The sequence below is a fragment of the Neolamprologus multifasciatus genome, chromosome 12 (genome assembly GCF_963576455.1).
Source record: "Neolamprologus multifasciatus chromosome 12, fNeoMul1.2, whole genome shotgun sequence".
NCBI classification, from domain to species: Eukaryota; Metazoa; Chordata; class Actinopteri; order Cichliformes; family Cichlidae; genus Neolamprologus; species Neolamprologus multifasciatus.
The window spans coordinates 30,414,720-30,421,340 of record NC_140450.1 but is presented as its reverse complement, the minus strand read 5'-3'; the positions used below and the strand labels follow the sequence as shown (position 1 = coordinate 30,421,340).

At 43.1% G+C, this 6,621-nt stretch overlaps 1 long non-coding RNA gene across 1 annotated transcript; it reads left to right on the top strand.

Moving 5' to 3' along the window:
• The first annotated feature begins 4,286 nt into the window (after nucleotides 1-4,286).
• Nucleotides 4,287-5,409, top strand: LOC146507257 (uncharacterized). Its single transcript, XR_014877140.1, has 3 exons — nucleotides 4,287-4,350; nucleotides 4,784-4,870; nucleotides 5,050-5,409. It is a non-coding gene; the product is annotated as an uncharacterized LOC146507257 (long non-coding RNA).
• The last annotated feature ends 1,212 nt before the right edge of the window (nucleotides 5,410-6,621 follow it).

The window sequence follows — 6,621 nt, the reverse complement described above, 5'->3', positions numbered from 1 at the left end:
AGGCAGCACTGCTCCTCGTCACATCACAACAGTGATGGAGAGTGAATTTTGAAGCGCGGCAAATGTAGCTGAAGTAGAGAGATGTGAACAAATGCCAGAGTATCCATCCATCCTTCCTTTTCTGCTTATCCAATTCGAGATGCGGTACACCCTGGACAGGTCACTAGTCCGTCACAGGAATTTGCTTACTTTAAATCTTAAATTTAAAGCCCAGTTTAGGTCCAGATCTGATCACTTTCACATTTAACATGAATATCATTTTTTAAAAATCTGGTAATGAATGCTTCCTTGCTAAGATTTAGATGAAAATGCTGATACTGCACTCACATTTTTATGTGTGTTTCCTTAAAAATAGTCTGCCATTGGTGCTAGTAAAGGAAGTTCATAATTGCATACAAAAGCTCCATCCAAAACCTTTGACAGATAATAAGAAAGCTTCTTGATTGTAGCTCATCAGCTCATCCTCCTGCATCAGCTCTAAAGTCATTCTCCACCCGTTTAGTCACACATTGTGTTAGTTACGTCCCTTGGATCTTTTACTCTGTTATGATGTTTGTGTTAAGACTTGCCACCTCATAGCAGCCTGCCAGTTTGCCAGCGTTTGGTTGTCACTTCGAGAACTAGCTGCCCACCCTCTCCCACTCTGCTCTCACTCTGCTGTCAGTCCACACTCACTCACAACGTACACTCACCACTGGAATATTCAAAATAAAAACATCTCTAGCTTCAGTCTGTGTGTCATTTGTTGCTTGGTTCCAGGAAAAAAAAAAGACTCTTCACCACTGTCTCACTCGAGCACTGATGCCTTCTAACTTTCTCTATTTTTTTAAACCCAAACTCAATATAGAAGAGTAGTTGTGACATACAGTGAGTGGTCCTGCTGATGTCCCTTGTGTGTTAACATTTCGTCCCACTTTCTTCTAGTGCTTTCCACCTTTTACCGTGCTCTCAGCTCTACCTTTGCTCTTTTCTTACACCTGTAGTTTTTCCCTCCACACTGCTTGGCCCAGTGCACTCATGCACTGACTGCTGATTCTGTGTGGACATAGACAGAGATGTGCTAGCAATCCCGTATGATTAGATGCAAGAAGATCAAGGCATCAGAACGTCATTCAGCTATGACATTGCACTGCAAAATGTTTAAAGACGAGGTATGGCCTAAGTATCCCAAGTACACCGTTCCCATTCACAGCTGCTTTAAATCCTTGTGGAATAGATTTAACAAGGTGTTGGAAACACGCCTCAGAGGTTTTGCTCCATATTGAAATGATTGGATTTGTCAGCTGCACATTCATGATGCAAATCCCTCGTTCTGGCACATCCCAAAGATGCTTTATTGGACTGAGATCTCATGACTGTGGAAGCCAGTGGAGTACTGGACTGGACTCAGTCTGATTGTCAAGAAATCAGTTTGAGCTGCTTCCAGCTGCCATCCAAATGTTATAGCAGAAATCAACACTCCTTAGACTGGGCATCGCTAAACCTCAGCTTTCTGTTCTTGAGGGCTATTTGAGTTACTGTTGCATTCTTATCACCTCTGTCTGGCCTTTCTCTTCTGACCTCTGGCATAAACAAGACATTTTCAGAGAACTGATGCTCACTGGATATTTTTTCTTTTTTTAGACCACTTTCTGCAAACCCTTGAGTTTATGGTGAAATTGTAGTTTCTGAAATACCCAGACCAGACGTCTGGCACCAACGACCACTTAAATCACCTTTCTTCCCCATTCTTACTTGCCTGACAAGTTGCCTGGGAGGAGACACAAATACCATGGGAGTTGCATCAGGAAGTGCATAAAAATCTGCCAAATGAAACATGCAGACCTATACCTGCTGTAGTGATCCTGTGTTAATAAGGGTGTAGCTGAAAGTAGCTTATTGTGAGTAAAATAATATAGTATGTATAATATTTGGAACTCATTGCACTCTCTTTTCATTTATTTTACACTCTGTCCCAGCTTTCCTTTTTGCATTAGGGGTTGTATAAATAAAATTACTGTAATCTAATGCTGCACACAGTCCTTCACAGACCCTCTGTGTGAATGGATCCTTCCTCGATAAACCTAATCTCAAATATCCCTCACCAAACTGCTGTGCTCTTATTGGTTATTGGCAAATCATGCCCAAAGGAACCCCGAATTATGTTGTCTCTGACATTTGCAACGTCCTGTGTGGGCTGAGGAATAAATATGGTCCAAACAGGATGAGAGTGCCAACCTCACATTTAGAAATCAAAATCAAACTGGCTTCCCTCCAGTCACTGTATCCATCGATACCACACATTCCCATTTGAGAACTCACACACATTTACAACAGGAAAAGAAGCAGAAGGGCTGATGTTCAGGCAGTGTGTAAATCAATAAAGATGTACATTCATTGGCTGGTTGGCTCGAGCCGGCTCATACGGGGATATGGAATAAAGGAGAAATGGAAAGATGTGAAGCACCCACACATGAAAGACCTGAAAAGTCCCAATGGTAATTCCAGCTGCTTGTGTTCTACACGTTTTTTTGTTTGTTTTTTCTTGATGTACGGAGGGCATTAAATAGCCTATTATAAAATGCATAGCATTACTTACAAGCCATGCTTCAAGCAAAATTGAAGCCATCAGTAGAAGATGGTAATAGACGAAGTTTTAAATTGTTGTTTTAATGTGTCGTTCCATTTACTCGGCACTTGTTTTTGCAGGACCATGAGTTCTGACATCTGGCTCCGCTGCTCAGAAACACACTTCAGAAACCACAGGGACTCTTTGAATGTGGAGTTTCTCTCCTCGCCACATTGTGTTGATGGCTTATGTTATTGTTGGGTTATTAAGTTGACAGCTGAGCCACACAAAACCCATCCTTAAAACAAAGCTGTCAGCAAGGCTACACAGTTACACTGTAACAGATGGTGACATTGTATCCAGCATGGTTGGACGTTTTAGAAGATCAGAGAGACTTAAGCAATGTTTAAAGTTAATTACGACTTTAGAAATTTATGAAGATTTTTTAAATAATCTGCCCGCATGCTCAACTAATGCCAACATGGAGCTAAAATTTATCCACAACTAAAAGTATGAAATAAAACAAAATATTTTCACAGGAATCCATCCATCTGGAGCGGCTCCACGCTGGGACTACCAGGTCCTTCAGCTTCCAGTATGCTTTGTGTTACACTCATTAGCTCCGTATCTACAAAGACCGCAAATCTCTTCAATGTGCCCCACTCCCACAACATGCAAAGTACAAATTCTAATACAGGAAAACAAACCTGAGTTTTAATTATTTACTTATTGCCTCTGATCCAAAGCTCTATCTTTTAACCAGCGTTTTTACTGCTACTTTTTCCCCTGTTATTCCATGACAGTCTGTTGTGGATTTGTCCAAGGTGATCATCCAGGGTGTGCCTTGCCTCTCGCTTCTGTTTTTATTGTCAATATTAAACTGTATTTCTGTCTTCAATAGAGTGTGTTCACACCGAACGCGATAGAGGTGGCCAGAGCGTCAGGTTTACATATAAAGTCAATGGAAAAGCGCATGACACGCGATTGCGGGTCCCGCGAATATTCGGAAGCAGATTTGCGTCGCGAAAACGCGAAAACGCGTGAAATGCGCATCAGTGTACCGCGTCTTGCACGTTTGACTTGCAAAAAACCCCACGCCCATCAGTTTTTGTGTTGCATTTTGTGCATACCGCTCGAGTTGGAAAAATCTCCGAAAACTCCAGCGTCAAATCGCACCGCGACAACCAATCAGGAGCCTGGTGACGTGGCTCTGAGCTAGGTCAAAGGGGCAGGTCCAGCCAAAGCCCTTCATTCTTCATTCAGTATGGAGGAAAAGCTCATCAGTGCCGTGGCTAATCATCCAGAGCTATATGATGCTAGCTGCTACTTCTACCGAGACAGGAATAAAAAGGACCGAGCTTGGAGGCACATAAGTGAGGAGATCGGGCAACCTGGTAAGTTCATTCATTCTTCTTTTTAATTTTCAGACTGACCCGATGAAGCCGCGCAAAAGCTAGCAAGCCCGCCTACTGTCCCACTATTTTCCCACTGATGTACAAATACCTTTCCGCTAACAAGATAATGTGTTTATTCAGAGGACATCTGCAGGAGAAAGTGGAATAGCCTCAGGGACACGTATAATAAGGAGAAGAGGACAGAGAAGGAGAAGAGGAGTGGGTCTGCAGCAGGATCGGGGAGGAGATGGAAGTTCTTCGCGGTCATGGGGTTTCTGGACCCCTTCCTCACCCCGCGGGAGACTAGCATATGGTGCGGACCGTGGAGAACTCCTCCCCCCCCCCCCCCCCCCCCCCCCCAGGACCAGGGACAGCCCGGAGAGGCAGCAGGGGACTGTCAGTCAGAAGGTATATTTACAATGAATTAATGTAGGCAGTTAATTTATGCGTGTTGTCATATAGGAATATATTTTGTTTATTAATAAACAGTATACAGTAGTTGTGTCTCCTGCGCTTGCCAAACTTATTATGTTTGGTTTTGATAACCATCACGTCTAATAGAAAAAACAGCACAAAAACACTCATAACTATGACCCTCATTCGGAAATACACACCTGCACCGCGAGGGAAAAAGGCGCACTAAAGTGGCGCCGTAGATGGAGAAAAAGCGCGGCATAATAATACTTTTACGTTTTAAAATCGACGAAGGTTTGCACTTTGAGAATCAACTTGTGAGAACTGCAACTACTGTTCATGTGCTGCAATAAATGAGGGACCACTGTATATAATTTCTCTATGACTATTGTCTTCAACCTGTTAACATTTTATATTGTCTTGATAGAGTCAACTGATTATGCAGCAGAGTCATCCCCTGTTGCTTCTCCTGGCTCCCCAGTCCCTGGTCCCTCCACTCCTGCTGCACCCACAGGTATGTACATCAAGCACTGATAGCCTTTTACTCGCTTGGATTCCCTTGTGATCACCTTTACTAAATATCTACAACCAATCTGTTTATATCCTGTTTTTTTTTTTTTCTTCAATGTTGAAAATGAAAATCTAGTAGCAGCCTTCTCATTACTTTGTGTTGTTTTGTGCTGTGTTTTATAGGCCCACAGAGGAGGACAGCTCGAAGGCGGTCGAGGGATGGGTCCCAGGACGGTCCATTGGTGGTGGAGCTGGCCATCCTGGAGTCCCTAAAGAGGCCACGCCAGTCTCCAACAGAACATTTCCTCTTCAGCCTTGTTCCTGCTCTGGAGAGCATGCCGCCTCAGACACGAGAATTCGTGAAATTTCAAATGTGTAAATTAGCTTTTGAAAACAGCACAGCTGTGTTAAATTTGGAAACATTGGACCCTAATGATCCGTAGTTTTCTGATGAGGCAGCAGCTCTCCAGGGCAGAAACAATGTTGTTATTTTTCTCCTCCTTCTCCCTGAGGCTCTTCCACTCCAAGCTGGGTCCTTTTATTCCTGTCTCTCCGTAAATAGTTAAATTTTATATATTTATGTTTAATGTTTTTGTTAGTGAATTTATATATTTTTTCCAATAAACATTTGTAATGACTAATGTCTCTGTTCTACTACACAGCAAATGTTGACACACGACTTGACACAAGTAGAATTTATTTCATATTATACTAATGACAAAATATACTTAAATGATGCAAAAGTTTGGGCAACCTTGTTAAAAGTAATTATTTTCCTGTACAAATCGTTGGTTGTCACAATAAAAATTGTCAGTTAAATATATCATATAGAAGACACAAACAGTGATATTTTAAGTTCAAGTTTAAATTTTATTCACCACATGCAGTGGCAGGTTGCCCTGCAGTGGAATGAACCCGCCCCCCGACCTTACACACACAACACAGACATTACATGGGGATACAAATCAGAGAACGGTTGCATTACAGAAAAAACACTGAAATGTACACTACAATAGAAAAGTACAAGAGGAAAAAAAGAGACCTCTGCTCATGCTGAGCTATAGAGGACAGCATGAGAACAGGAAACAAAAGAACTCTGCACAGAAAGCACATAAATGTCCACAGTACAACATTATAGAGCGCGTGACCAGCAACAGGGTTGGGTAGGGGATAAGGAGTAATCCCAGGTGACACAGCAGCCATCCTGCCACTGCGCCGACTCTCCAGCGCGGGCCCAGACCCGCCTCGTGTTCCCAGGAGGCAACAAGCATCGAAGGCATTGGAAGGGGAGGGGGGATGTGTGAGTACTTATCAGTGTAAATGTATGTGTGTGCGTGTCCATAGTTCAGCTGAGATGGTGTCCTTCGCCCTATCAGGCTAAGTAAACAGTCTACCAGCCAACCCAGGTGGCCTTGCATGGAATGGGAAGGAACAGACTAAACACAGTCGTTATCAGGGAGTTTTTGTTCAGCTCCAGCCTTGAGCCCACAGCTGACGCCGAAGGGGTAGCTGGATTATGATGGTAATTTTTCTTTTACAAACAACTCATTTCAAGCTGTTTTTAACACTCCGACACCGACACTGGTCTCTCAATCTCCCGTTGGATAGCTGCGAGTTTCTCCATGATGTTATTTACCTTCAGTTCCGTGGTCTTTTCACTCTTTTGCTCACAGAGCAGATTCTGAGACCTCACGACCGCAGCCAACTGATCCGCGATGTAATCCAGCTTCCGCCCAGAGGTGTTGTTCCAAGTGG